At 46.6% G+C, this 13,714-nt stretch overlaps 1 pseudogene; it reads left to right on the top strand.

The window, feature by feature from the left end:
* LOC139268367 (netrin-G1-like) overlaps positions 1–13,714 on the top strand; it is a 130,344-nt pseudogene that overhangs the window by 59,988 nt on the left and 56,642 nt on the right.

Below are 13,714 nucleotides of genomic sequence, written 5' to 3'. Positions count from 1 at the left end.
ATTATTAAACCTGTAATTACCGTATTTCATGTGGGTTTTATATATAAATAACAGCAGAATACTTTTCACAGCACAAACCATGCTGAATATGCGGGTCATTGTGATTGGGGCAGACGAGTGTTAAAGGAATGGGACTAATAACAGGGTTGGCTTTAGGACCGCGCGGAATGCTGAGCTGGGATGTTCCCAGTCTGAGCCCCTGGATTGAGATTTCATTTTTCTCTCTGAATCTCGGGATCTCTATTTCTCTCTCTCTGGTTTTCTTTGCCCCTTTTCTCTTTATTTCTGTCTCTCTCTGCTGGTCAAATTTTCTTTTTCTGTTTCTCATTCCCTTTCCTCACTTCTATCTCTTTCTCCTTTCTCTTTTGCTCTCTTCCCTCATTCACTCTGCCTGTTACTCCCGCTCCGCCCTCCGCCCCCCCCCCACCCCGTCTCCCTCCCTCTCCCCCCCTCCCTCCCTCTCTCCCTCTTCCTCCCTCCCTCTCTGTCTCTATCTCCCTCTCTCATTCTCTTCCTACCTCTCCGCCGCCCCGTCTCTCTCTCTCTGTCTCCCTCTCTCACTATCTCTCCCCCTCCCTTCCTCTCTCCCCCCCCTCTCCCTCCCTTCCTCTCTCTCCTCTCTCCCCATCCCTCTCTCTCCCTCTCTCCCCCTCCCTCCCTCTCTCCCTCTCTCCCCCTCCCTTCCTCCCTCCCCCTCTCTCTCTCTCCCCTCGCTATATCTCCCCTCTCTATCTCTCCTTCCCTCTCTCCCTCTCTGTCTCTCCCCCTCCCTCTCCCCCCCACTCTCTCTCTCCCTCCCTCCCTCTCTCCCCCTCCCTCCCTCGCTCTCTCTCTCTCCCCTCCTCCCCTCTCTATATCTCCCCTCTCTGTCTCTCCTTCCCTCTCTCTCTCTCTCTCTCTCCCCCTCCCTCTCCCCCCCGCCCCCCCGTCTCTCTCTCTCTCCCTCCCCTGATTGCGGATTCTGGGCTAAACTCCTCGGGTCCATTGAGAAGGATCCTGGACTTGTTGCTGAGCAATGCGGAGCTGGCTCCGGGATCTCGCCCCGTCCGGAGCTCGCTGATCTCCCCCAGAGTGAGTCAGACTCTGTCCCGGGATCTCCCGGGATCGCCTTGCTGTTTCCAGCAGCGATTGGCGGCTTGGCCCGGGGATCAGGCAGGCTCCTGTGTGTATTGTGTGGGAGGGCTAGAGAATTGGAGAGGAAGATTCTGTGTGCATTCTAGAGCAGCAATGTCCCATTGGATAAGGGGCTTCTGTGCATTGTATCTGAGGGTTGCAGTATTGTATAGGGGCTGTGAAATGTATAGGAGGGCTGTATAAATTCTATAGGATGGGTGATCGCATTGTACAACAACTTGCATTTATATAGCACCTTTAACGTAGTAAGGCGCTTCACAGGAGCGTAAATTGACAAACTTTGACACCAAGCCACGTTAGGAGAGATTAGGACAGATGATCAAAAGCTCGGTCAAAGAGGGAGGCTTTAAGGAGCGTCTTAAAGGAAGGGAGAAAGGTAGCGAGGTTTAGGGAGGGAATAGTGGAATTTAGGGCCCAGGCAGATGAAGGCACTGCCACCAATGGTGGAGTGAAGGAACTAGGAGAATGGACAAGAGGCCAGAATTGGAGGAGCGCAGAGATTTGAAAACAGGGAGCTAATGTGGGTCAGTGGGCACAAGGGTGATGGGTGAATGGGACTTGGTGCGAGCTTTGGATGAGCTCATGTTTATGTAGGGTGGAGATGTGAGGCCAGCGATGAGACCATTGGAATAGTCGAGTCTGGAGGAAACAAAGGCATGGATGGGGGTTTCAGCAGCAGATGAGCTGAGACAGGCACGGAGACGGGCAATGTTATGGAGATGGCAGTATGCAGTCTTGTTATTGGCGAGTCTATGGGGTCGGAACATAAGAACATAAGAATTAGGAACAGGAGTAGGCCACCTAGCCACTCGAGCATGCTCCGCCATTCAACAAGATCATGGCTGATCTGGCCGTGGACTCAGCTCCACTTACCCGCCCGCTCCCCATAACCCTTAATTCCTTTATTGGTTAAAAATCTATCTATCTGTGATTTGAATACATTCAATGAGCTAGCCTCAACTGTTTCCTTGGGCAGAGAATTCCACAGATTCACAACCCTCTGGGAGAAGAAATTCCTTCTCAACTCGGTTTTAAATTGGCTTCCCCGTATTTTGAGGCTGTGCCCCCTAGTTCGAGTCTCCCCGACCAGTGGAAACAACCTCTCTGCCTCTATCTTGTCTATCTCTTTCATTATTTTAAATGTTTCTATAAGATCACCCCTCATCCTTCTGAACTCCAACGAGTAAAGACCCGGTCTACTCAATCTATCATCATAAGGTAACCCCCTCATCTCCTGAATCAGCCTAGTGAATCGTCTCTGTAGCCCCTCCAAAGCTAGTATATCCTTCCTTAAGTAAGGTGACCAAAACTGCATGCAGTACTCCAGATGCGGCCTCACAAATACCCTATAGAGTTGCAGAAGGACCTCCCTGCTTTTGTACTCCACCCCTCTCGCAATGAAGGCCAACATTCCATTCGCCTTCCTGATTACCTGCTGCACCTGCAAACTAACTTTTTGGGATTAATTTGATTTTACGTTTTAAAGTTTAATTTGTTTTAATTGCCGGTGTTTTTTAGTGTCCCCTTCCCTTTTATAGGGGGCACTGGGGAAAATTGTGATTTTAGTGCCCAAAAAAAAACCCAAAAAAAGAAGAAAAAAAAAAAAACCAAAAAAAAAACCCAAAAAAAAGAAAAAAAGGGCCTTGTAAATGTCTGGTGTGTCACCCAGGTCGGGTGGCACGGTTTAATGTGTTTTGTTTTGCAGATAAACTCCAAAAAGAGTTTCATGCACAATGACCCCCAGGTCCCTCTGCACCGCAGCATGTTGTAATTTCTCCCCATTCAAATAATATTCCTTTTTACTGTTTTTTTTCCCCAAGATGGATGACCTCACACTTTCCGACATTGTATTCCATCTGCCAAACCTTAGCCCATTCGCTTAACCTATCTAAATCTCTTTGCAGCCTCTCTGTGTCCTCTACACAACCCGCTTTCCCACTAATCTTTGTGTCATCTGCAAATTTTGTTGCACTACACTCTGTCCCCTCTTCCAGCTCATCTATGTATATTGTAAACAGTTGTGGTCCCAGCACCGATCCCTGTGGCACACCACTAACCACTGATTTGCAACCCGAAAAAGACCCATTTATCCCGACTCTCTGCTTTCTGTTAGCCAGCCAATTCTCTATCCAGCCTAATACATTTCCACTGACTCCGCGTACCTTTATCTTCTGCAGTAACCTTTTGTGTGGCACCTTATCGAATGCCTTTTGAAAATCTAAATACACCACATCCATTGGTACACCTCTATCCACCATGCTCGTTATATCCTCAAAGAATTCCAGTAAATTAGTTAAACATGATTTCACCTTCATGAATCCATGCTGCGTCTGCTTGATTGCACTATTCCTTTCTAGATGTCCCGCTATTTCTTCCTTAATGATAGTTTCAAGCATTTTCCCCACTACAGATGTTAAACTAATCGGCCTATAGTTACCAGCCTTTTGTCTGCCCCCTTTTTTAAACAGAGGCATTACATTAGCTGCTTTCCAATCCGCTGGTACCTCTCCAGAGTCCAGAGAATTTTGGTAGATTATAACGAATGCATCTGCTATAACTTCCGCCATCTCTTTTAATACCCTGGGATGAATTTCATCAGGACCAGGGGACTTGTCTACCTTGAGTCCCATTAGCATGTCCAGCACTACCCCCCTAGTGATAGTGATTGTCTCAAGGTCCTCCCTTCCCACATTCCTGTGACCAGCAATTTCTGGCATGGTTTCTGTGTCTTCCACTGTGAAGAGCGAAGCAAAATAATTGTTTAAGGTCTCAGCCATTTCCACATTTCCCATTATTAAATCCCCCTTCTCATCTTCTAAGGGACCAACATTTACTTTAGTCACTCTTTTCCGTTTTATATATCTGTAAAAGCTTTTACTATCCGTTTTTATGTTTTCGCAAGTTTACCTTTGTAATCTATCTTTCCTTTCTTTATTGCTTCCTTAGTCATTCTTTGCTGTCGTTTAAAATTTTCCCAATCTTCTATTTTCCCAATCTTCTATTTTCCCACTAACCTTGGCCACCTTATACGCATTGGTCTTTAATTTGATACTCTCCTTTATTTCCTTGGTTATCCACGGCTGGTTATCCCTTCTCTTACCGCCCTTCTTTTTCACTGGAATATATTTTTGTTGAGCATATGAAAGAGCTCCTTAAAAGTCCTCCAATGTTCCTCAATTGTGCTACCATTTAGTCTGTATTTCCAGTCTACTTTAGCCAACTCTGCCCTCATCCCACTGTAGTCCCCTTTGTTTAAGCATAGTACGCTCGTTTGAGACACTACTTCCTCACCCTCAATCTGTATTACAAATTCAACCATTCTGTGATCACTCATTCCGAGAGGATCTTTTACTAGGAGATCGTTTATTATTCCTGTCTCATTACATCTCGGGGTAAAATACAACACCAAGCTCGTCTCAGGGTGAAATACAACACCAAGGTTGTGAACAGCCTGGTTCAGCATCAGACAGTTGACAGGGAGAGGGATGGAGTCGGTGAATAGGAAACGGAGTTTGTGGCGGGGACCGAAGATAATGGATTTGGTCTTCTCAATATTTAGCTGGAGGAAATTTCTCCTCATCCAGTTCTAGATGTTTGTATAGGGGGTGTGTTCATTGTATAGGGGGTGTGTGCATTGTATAGAATGATGTTTGCATTGTAAAGGTGACATGTACATTGTCTAGGGGATGTGTGCATTGTATAGGGGGTTGTCTGCATTGTATAGTAGGATGTGTATATTGTATAGGGGATGTGTACATTGTATAGGGGGAATGTGTGCATTGTATCGTGGGATGTGTACATTGTATGGGAAGCTGTGAGCAGTGCAGGGTGAGTTACACTGCTTCCTGCAATCTGCCAATCACCAAAACTCCCAGAGTCACATTCCCATTCACCCTGGGATGGAGCGGCTGGAACACTGAACAGTGCCCCCTGTCACTCGGGCCCAGTCTCACACCCTGGACCACTCCCAATGTTGGGGACAATTGGCTCTCATTGAGCCTCTCCACACTCACTCATTCCTACATTGTCGGACTTTAGAAACGATCGGAGATGCAGAAGGAGCTTTCTTTATTTCATGGTCAATGAAGAAATAATCCTGCACAGACAAACACTGAGATTGGATGAGCCTTAAATCAGCGCTGATGGAAATGAGTTTTTGATGAAGAGCCTGACCCTGAACTTGTTCTGTTTCCCCGCCGTGTGTGTAATGCTCCTGTCTGGCATCAAATTCACTTTCCCCCACATTTCATTTAATGTCGAAATCAGAGAGTGTCCAGAGCGAGGGCATCACACCAGCCCACATCCCAGAACCACACATTGGGCAAGATTCAAACCACCTCAGCTCTGAACATTCTATAAAATTAAACCCAACTGGCCAGTTCCCAAGGTGTCATTATTTACATTGATCGGCAGCTTGTGAAGATAATGTGATCTCTGAAAATAATCTCCCCTCAACTGAGCAGAAAATATCACCATCTCATCAAACTCTAGTGATGTCTGACTGTGAGAAAATCAGCCCTGCAACCCTCCAAGATCTCTGCATTCTTCCAATTCTGGCCTCTTGTCCATCTCCAACTCCATTGGCGACCATGCCTTCAGCTACCTGGGCCCTAAACTCTGAAATTCCCTCCCCAAACCTCTCTGTCTCTCTAAATCTCTCTCCTGCTTTGAGACACTCCTAAAACCTACCTCTCTGACCAAGCTTTTGACCACCGGTCCAAATATCACCATGTGTGGCTTGGTGTCAAATGTTGTCAGATTACACGACTGTGAAGAACTTTGCAAAGTTTTACTGTGTAAAGCTGCTATATAAATTCAAGTTTTTGTTGGAGTGTGACTGGAGATAGTGAGTGTGTGTTGGGGGTGTGACTGGAGATGGTTAGTGTGTGTTGGGGGTGTGACTGGAGATGGTGAGTGTGTGTTGGGGGTGTGACTGGAGATGGTGACTGTGTGTTGGGGGTGTGACTGGAGATGGTGAGTTTGTGTTGGGGGTGTGACTGGAGATAGTGAGTGTGTGTTGGTGTGACTGGAGATGGTGAGCATGTGTTGGGAGTGTGACTGGAGATGGTGAGTGTGGGTTGGGGTGTGACTGGAGATGGTGAGTGTGTGTTAGGGGTGTGACTGGAGATGGTGAGTGTGTATAGGGGTGTGACTGGAGATGGTGAGTGTGTATTGGTATGACTGGATATGGTGAGTGTGTGTTGGTGTGATTGGAGGTGGTGAGCATGTGTTGGGGGTGTGACTGGAGATGGTGAGTGTATGTTGGGGGTGTGACTGGAGATAGTGAGTGTGTGTTGGAGGTGTGACTGGAAATGGTGAGTGTGTGTTGGTGTGACTGGAGATGGTGAGTGTGTGTTGGTGTGTGACTGGAGATGGTGATTGTGTGTTGGGTGTGTGACTGGAGATGGTGAGCGTGTGTTGGGGGTGTGACTGGAGATGGTGAGCGTGTGTTGGGAGTGTGACTGGATATGGTGAGTTTGTGTTGGTGTGATTGGAGATGGTGAATGTGTGTTGGGGGTGTGACTGGAGATGGTGAGCATGTGTTGGGGGTGTGACTGGAGATGGTGAGTGTGTGTTGGTGGTGTAACTGTAAATGGTGAGTGTGTGTTGGTATGACTGGAGATGATGAGTGTGTGTTGGTGTGACTGGAGACCCTGAGTGTGTGTTGGGGTGTGACTGGAGATAGTGAGTGTGTGTTGGGGGTGTGACTGGAGATGGTGAGTGTGTGTTGGTGTGTAACTGGAGATGGTGAGTGTGTGTTGGGGGTGTAACTGGAGATGGTGAGTGTGTGTTGGGAGTGTGACTGGAGATGGTGAGTGTGTGTTGGGAGTGTGACTGGAGATGGTGAGTGTGTGTTGGGGGCATGACTGGAGATGGTGAGTGTGTGTTGGGGGTGTAACTGGAGATGGTGAGTGTGTGTTGGGAGTGTGACTGGAGATGGTGAGTGTGTGTTGGGAGTGTGACTGGAGATGGTGAGTGTGTGTTGGGGGTGTGACTGGAGATGGTGAGTGTGTGTTGGGGGTGTGACTGGAGATGGTGAGTGTGTGTTGGGGGTGTGACTGGAGATGGTGAGCATGTGTTGCGGGTGTAACTGGAGATGGTGAGTGTGTGTTGGTGTGTTACTGGAGATGGTGAGTATGTGTTGGGGGTGTAACTGGGGATGGTGCGCGTGTGTTGGGGGTATGACTGGAGATGGTGAGTGTGTGTTGGGAGTGTGACTGGAGATGGTGAGTGTGTGTTGGGGGTGTGACTGGAGATGGTGAGCGTATGTTGGGAGTGTGACTGGAGATGGTGAGTGTGTGTTGGGGGTGTGACTGGAGATGGTGAGCGTATGTTGGGAGTGTGACTGGAGATGGTGAGTGTGTGTTGGGGGTTTGAGCAGGAGGAATGACGTCGGGCCCAGAAGGTGACTGTGGATTGTGATGCTCGAGCTGAAGGGGAACAACATTACGGGGGAGGAAGTGAGACATTCAGAGGCTATTCCTGCACGCAGTGTAGCAGTTTATAAAACCCATAGTATTTATTATAGAAACTGTGTTGTAAATATCCCCATTACTAGTCTGTATACCATTCACAGCCCAAAGTAACACCTTGTGTCATAAAACAGGTTGTGGGTGTGTAACCAAACCCACAGTGTGTCAGTGTTTAAAGTGGAACTTTTTAAAATTAAGAATTAGAATAATTTTGCTTTTCCAGTGTGAGTTGCGGCTGAGATTGAGGTGAGAGGATGGAGGAAGGAGAATAGATTTTGCTTTTGCAGTTCCTCTCTCTCCCCTGTCGGAACTGACTCAATACCGCTCCAGAGACATGAGCCCAGAATCCAGCTGACACACCCGGTATAGTACTGAGGGAGCCCAGCACTGTCGGAGGGGTCATACTGAGGGAGTGCTGCACTGTCAGAGGGGCAGTACTGAGGGCGTGCTGCTCTGTCGGAGGGGCAGTACTGAGGGAGCTTTGCACTGATGGAGGGGCAGTACTGAGGGAGCGCTGCACTGTCGGAAGGTCATTACTGCGGGAGTGCTGCACTGTTGGAGGGGCTGTACTGAGGGAGCGCTGCACTGTTGGATCGGCAGTACAGAGGGAGTGCTGTACTGTCAGAGGATCAGTACTGAGGGAACGCTATATTGTTGGAGGTGCAGTACTGATGGAGTACAGCACTGTCAGTGGGGCAGTTCTGAGGGAGCACTGAACTGTCAGAGGGGCTGACCTTTGAATGAGACGTTAAACTAAGACCCTGTCTGCCCTCTTGGGTCGATGTAAAAGATCCCATGGCCCTATTTCAAAGAGGAGCAGGGGCGTTCTTCACGGTGGCCAATATTTATCGCTCAACCAAAGTCACGAAATGCAGGATAATTGGACATTTGTCTCATTGGGATCTTAACCCAAGTAATTTAACTGCCTCCTATTGGCTGCTGTCATTCCCAACTGGTGATTATTTCTGCAGCCAATGGGAGGCGGAGTCTGAGAGTGAGGACAGAAGATCGAAGGTCGAAGGTCAGAAGCAGCACCTGTTCCCAAATCCATTGATTTTATTTCTCCCCTAACAGGGATCTGATGCCAGAAGGAAGAGATGATCGATGAGAAACAGACTCTGGTCAGGAGACACTCATCTCATTGGGTCCCAGTACTGACTGACCAGCCAATCAGAGCATCTGTCTGACACAGCGAACAGCTGGGGGAAACAGCTGGAGTCTCAAAACTTGGCATATCTGCATCAACACTGGGAAAACAGCTGGAATCTCAACACTTGCAACATCTGTATCAACACTGGGAAAACAGCTGGAATCCCAATACCTGTCACATCTGCACCAACACTGGGAAAACAGCTGGATCCCCAACACCTGGAACATCTGCAAGCAACGAGATGGCCTCTCTCTGAGCGGGGTCCAGTCGGAGTGGAGACCCACTGAATCACCCCCAGACAGACCAAGATCCCTCTCTCTGAGCGGGGTCAATTGGAGCGATGTGTCTGTCCGGTTTGTTGCCCCTTCAGGCCCTTTGGGCGGCCCTGTCTCTCGCCGCGCAGCACTTCCCATCCTGGGGTCACTACGAGCTGTGTAAGGCTCAGCTTCACTGGGACCAGGAGATGAGTTGGGATTACATGACCTGCCAGCCCGAGGCCGTCCTGCTCACCAGGTTCCTGAAGGTCAGCTTGGATCCCGCCGACAGTACGTGTGGAGAGACCCCCGAGATGTACTGCTCGCTGGTGAGTAGAAGCCTTTCTGAGACAGCCTCTGTTTGTGTGGTGCTGTGAATGGACGCTCACTGAACGGCCTTTATCAAAGTCAATTCCATCCAAACTCCGACATTTGGTTCATTAACAGAGGCATCGAGTACAAAAGCAAGGGAGTTATGGTGAACCTTTATAAATCACTGGTTAGGCCCCAGCTGGAGTATTTTGTCCAATTCTGGGCAGCGCACTTTAGGAAGGATGTCAAGGCCTTGGAGAGGGTGCAGAGGGGATTTACCAGAATGGTACCCGGGATGTGGGACGTCAGTTATGTGGAGAGACTGGAGAATTGCATTGTTGCGGGTTTCAGCAGCAGTTAAGCTGAGCCAGTGGCGGAGACGAGCGATGTGACTGAGGTGTAAGTAGGTGATCTTGGTGAAGGAGGAGATATGGGGATGGTTGCATTTAACATAGAAACATAGCAAATAGGAGCATTTGGCCCTTCGAGTCTGCACCGCCATTCAATATGATCATGGCTGATCCTCTATCTCAGCACCATATTCCTGCTTTTTCCCCATACTCCTTGATGCCTTTTGTTTCTAGAAATCTATCTATATCTCTCTTAAATATATTCAGTGGCTTGGCCTCCACAGCCTTCTGTGGTAGAGAATTCCACAGGCTCACCACTCTTTGAGTGAAAAAAATTCCCCTCATCTTGGTCCTAAATTTCCTACTCCGTATCCTGAGACTGTGACCCCTTGTTCTAGGCTTCCCAGCCAGGGGAACCATCCTCCCAGTCAGAATTTTATACGTTTCAATGAGATCCCCTCTCATTCTTCTAAACTCTAGTGAATACAGGCCTAGTTGACCCAATCTCTCCTCATACGACAGTCCTGCCATCCCAGGAATCAGACTGGTGAACCTTTGTTGCACTCCCTCTATGGCAAGTATATCCTTTCTTAGGTAAGGAGACCAAAACTGCACACAATACTCCAGGTGCGGTCTCACCAAGGCCCTGTCTAACTGTAGTAAGACATCCTTGCTCTTGTACTCAAACCCTCTTGCAATGAAGGCCAACATACCATTTGCCTTCCTAACTGCTTGCTGCAGCTGCATGTTTGCTTTCAATGACTGGTGTACAAGGACACCCAGGTCTCTCTGTACATCGACACTTCCCAATCCATCACCATTTAAATAATACTTTGTCCTTATGTTTTTCCTATCAAAGTGGATAACTTCACATTTATCCAAGTTATGCTGCCATGTGTTTGCCCACTCACTCAACCTACCTAAATCGCCTTGCAGCGTCTTTGCATCCTCCTCACAACTCACAATCCCACCAAGTTTTATGTCATCAGCAAACTTGGAAATATTACATTTGGTTTCCTCATCCAAATCATTTAAATATATTGTGAATAGCTGGGGCCCAAGCACTGATATTTGTGGTACCCCACTAGTCACTGCCCACCACCCAGAAAAAGACTTGTTTATTCCTACTCTCTGTTTCCTGTCAGTTAACCAATTTTCAATCCATGCCAGTACATTAATCCCAATCCTATGTGCTTTAATTTTGTACATTAACCCCTTATGTGGGACATTATCAAAGGCCTTCTGAAAATCCAAATACTCGACATCCACTGGTTCTCCTTTATCTATTTTATCAGTTACATTTTCAAAAAACTCCAGTAGGTTTGTCAAACATGATTTTCCTTTCATAAATCCATGTTGATGTTGTTTAATCCGTTGATATTAACTAAGTGTGCCGTTATCACATAATAGACTCCAGCATTTTCCCTACTACTGATGTTAGGCTAACCGGTCTGTAGTTCCCCGTTTTCTCTCTCCCTCCTTTTTTAAATAGTGGGGTTACATTTGCCACCCTCCAATCTGCAGCAACTAATCCATAATCTATAGAATTTTGGACGATGACAACCAATGCATCTAGTATTTCCATGGCTGCCTCTTTTAGTAGTCTGAGATGCAGATCGTCAGGCCCTAGGGATTTATCTGCCTTCAGTCCCATTAGTTTCTCCAGCACAATTTTCTTACTAATTATCATTTCCTTTGATTCCTCTTGCTCGCTAGACCTTGGTTCCCGAACATTTCTGGGATGTTATTTGTGTTCTCTTCCGTGAAGAGGAACCAAAGTATTTATTTATTGTTCTGCCATTTCCTTGTTCCCCATTACAAATTCTAATTTTCTGTCTGTAAAGGACCGACATTTGTCTTCACTAATCTTGTTCTTTTTACAAACTTGTAGAAATTTTTGCAGACAGTTTTTATGTTCCTTGCAAGTTTACTCTCACACTCTATTTTTCCCCTCTTAATCAATCTCCTGGTCCATTTTTGCTGAATTCTGAACTGCTCCCAATCCTCAGGCTTTCTACTTTTTCTGGCAACTTTGTATAACTCCTCTTTGGATCTAATACTATCCTTAATTTCTTTTGTTAGCCATGGTTGGGCCACTTTTTGTTTTGTGTTTTTATGCTAGAAAGGAATGTATAACTGTTGCAATTCAAGCATTCGTTCCTTAAATATTAGCCATTGCCCATCCAATGTCATGCCTTTTAATGAATCTTCCCAATCTATCAGAGCCAATTCATTCCTCATACCTTCGTAGTTTCCTTTGTTTAGATTTAGGACCCTAGTTTCGGATTGGACCACTTCACTTTCCATCTTATTAAGAAATTCAATCATGTTATGGTCACTCTTCCCTAAAGGACCCCTCACAACAAGATTGTAAATTAACCCCTTCTCATTGCACAATACCCAATCTAGGATAGCCTGTTCCCTAGTAGGCTCCTCAACATACTGGTCTAAAAAACCATCTCGTACACACGCCAGGAATTCATCTGCCACAGTATTATTACTAATTTGGTTTGGCCACTCTGTATATAGATTAAAGTCACCTACGATTACTGTCGTACCCTTGCTACATGCATCTCTAATTTACTGTTTGTTGCCGTGGAACTGTGAGGAGATGTAACACTGCTGGACTGAACAGGAAAGGTCAGTACACTTAAATCCCAAAACTCACTGCTTCCCAGTGTCGCACCGTAAGGGGGGCAGTGTTTGTAAAATTAGACACGGTAATAGATGTGAGGAGGAGGTCGAATGATTATAAACACCCCCTGGAGCCCCTGACACTGTGTCTGAGCCCTGTCCCATATCCCCAGTGGGGAATATGTCCCATTGTGTCTGAGCCCTGTCCCATATTCCCAGTGGGGAATATGTCATTGAAATGTAAATTACGGCCTGTTTCTAAATATTAATGATCCTCTCGGTGAGTTAATTGTCTCCTCAGGATAACGGGTTCTGACATCACTGTTCGAGGGAAAACTCCTTGTTTAATAACCAACTGTATGTTTCAGCAATAATTGAAATGTATAATTTATTGCAGAACATGCAGTTTATCGGAGGTAATTATTCTCCAGCTCAATTAGTGATCTGTTATAAAAGCAATCCAAGTCTTTGAGGTAAACCTTCCAGCTGTTGCATATTGCACTGTGGGAGCTGTGTGTGAAACACTGCCCAGACCCAGTGAGACCAGACTAGGTGTTACTGTGTCAATCTCACACCTCAGGACGTCCCAAAGCTTCACAGCCAATGATTGAAACTGTGTGATGTGACAATCATTTTTCTTTCACTGATAAAAACGTGCTGAATTTATGGGTCTTTATCCCATAGTTTGCATAGTTTAATATGGAGCAGTTTTTGACACGTGTACTCGTTCCTTCTTTCCCAATCTGTTCCGGCTCTGGAACTTCTGTTCCCTGATTCTGTATTCACTGTGAGTGAGACGGAAAGACTCCAGGGTGAGAATGGATTCAGACTGTGGCTGTAACCTTAGTGCAAAGACACTAACTCCTGCTCAGAAGCTGCTGGGATCAAATGTACCGGGGTACGGTGGGACAGGGGTCTGTAACTGGACCAGTAATCCAGAGAACAGGACTTCCAATCCAACCATGGGTTTTGAGACTGGGCAGAGGGAGATACAGCCGGTCCTGCTGGGAGACTCAGTCCCACTCACATTCTTCATTTCTCTCTTACAACCTTCTCTGATCACACAGCACTTTTCAACACAAATCCTGACTGTTCTGTCGACAGTACTGGCAGGAGCTGGAAAGTCAGGTTATCGACCTGTAACCCTGTCCATATCTCTCCTCCCTTTCAATACACCTACAGCACATTCACACTCATACTCAGATACACACTCACTCACTCACACTCAGATATACACTCACTCACACTCAGATAAACACACTCACTCACACTCAGATATATTCACTCACTCACACTCAGAAATAAACATTCATTCACTCACTTACTGACACATACACTCAGAGACATACACACTCTCTCTCACACACACACATGCTCTCACAAAATACTTGGATATGCACTTGAAGT

The sequence above is a fragment of the Pristiophorus japonicus genome, chromosome 8, assembly GCF_044704955.1.
Source record: "Pristiophorus japonicus isolate sPriJap1 chromosome 8, sPriJap1.hap1, whole genome shotgun sequence".
Classification (NCBI taxonomy): Eukaryota; Metazoa; Chordata; class Chondrichthyes; family Pristiophoridae; genus Pristiophorus; species Pristiophorus japonicus.
Note: the sequence above shows the minus strand (reverse complement) of the source record. Positions and strands in the feature narration are given on the sequence as shown.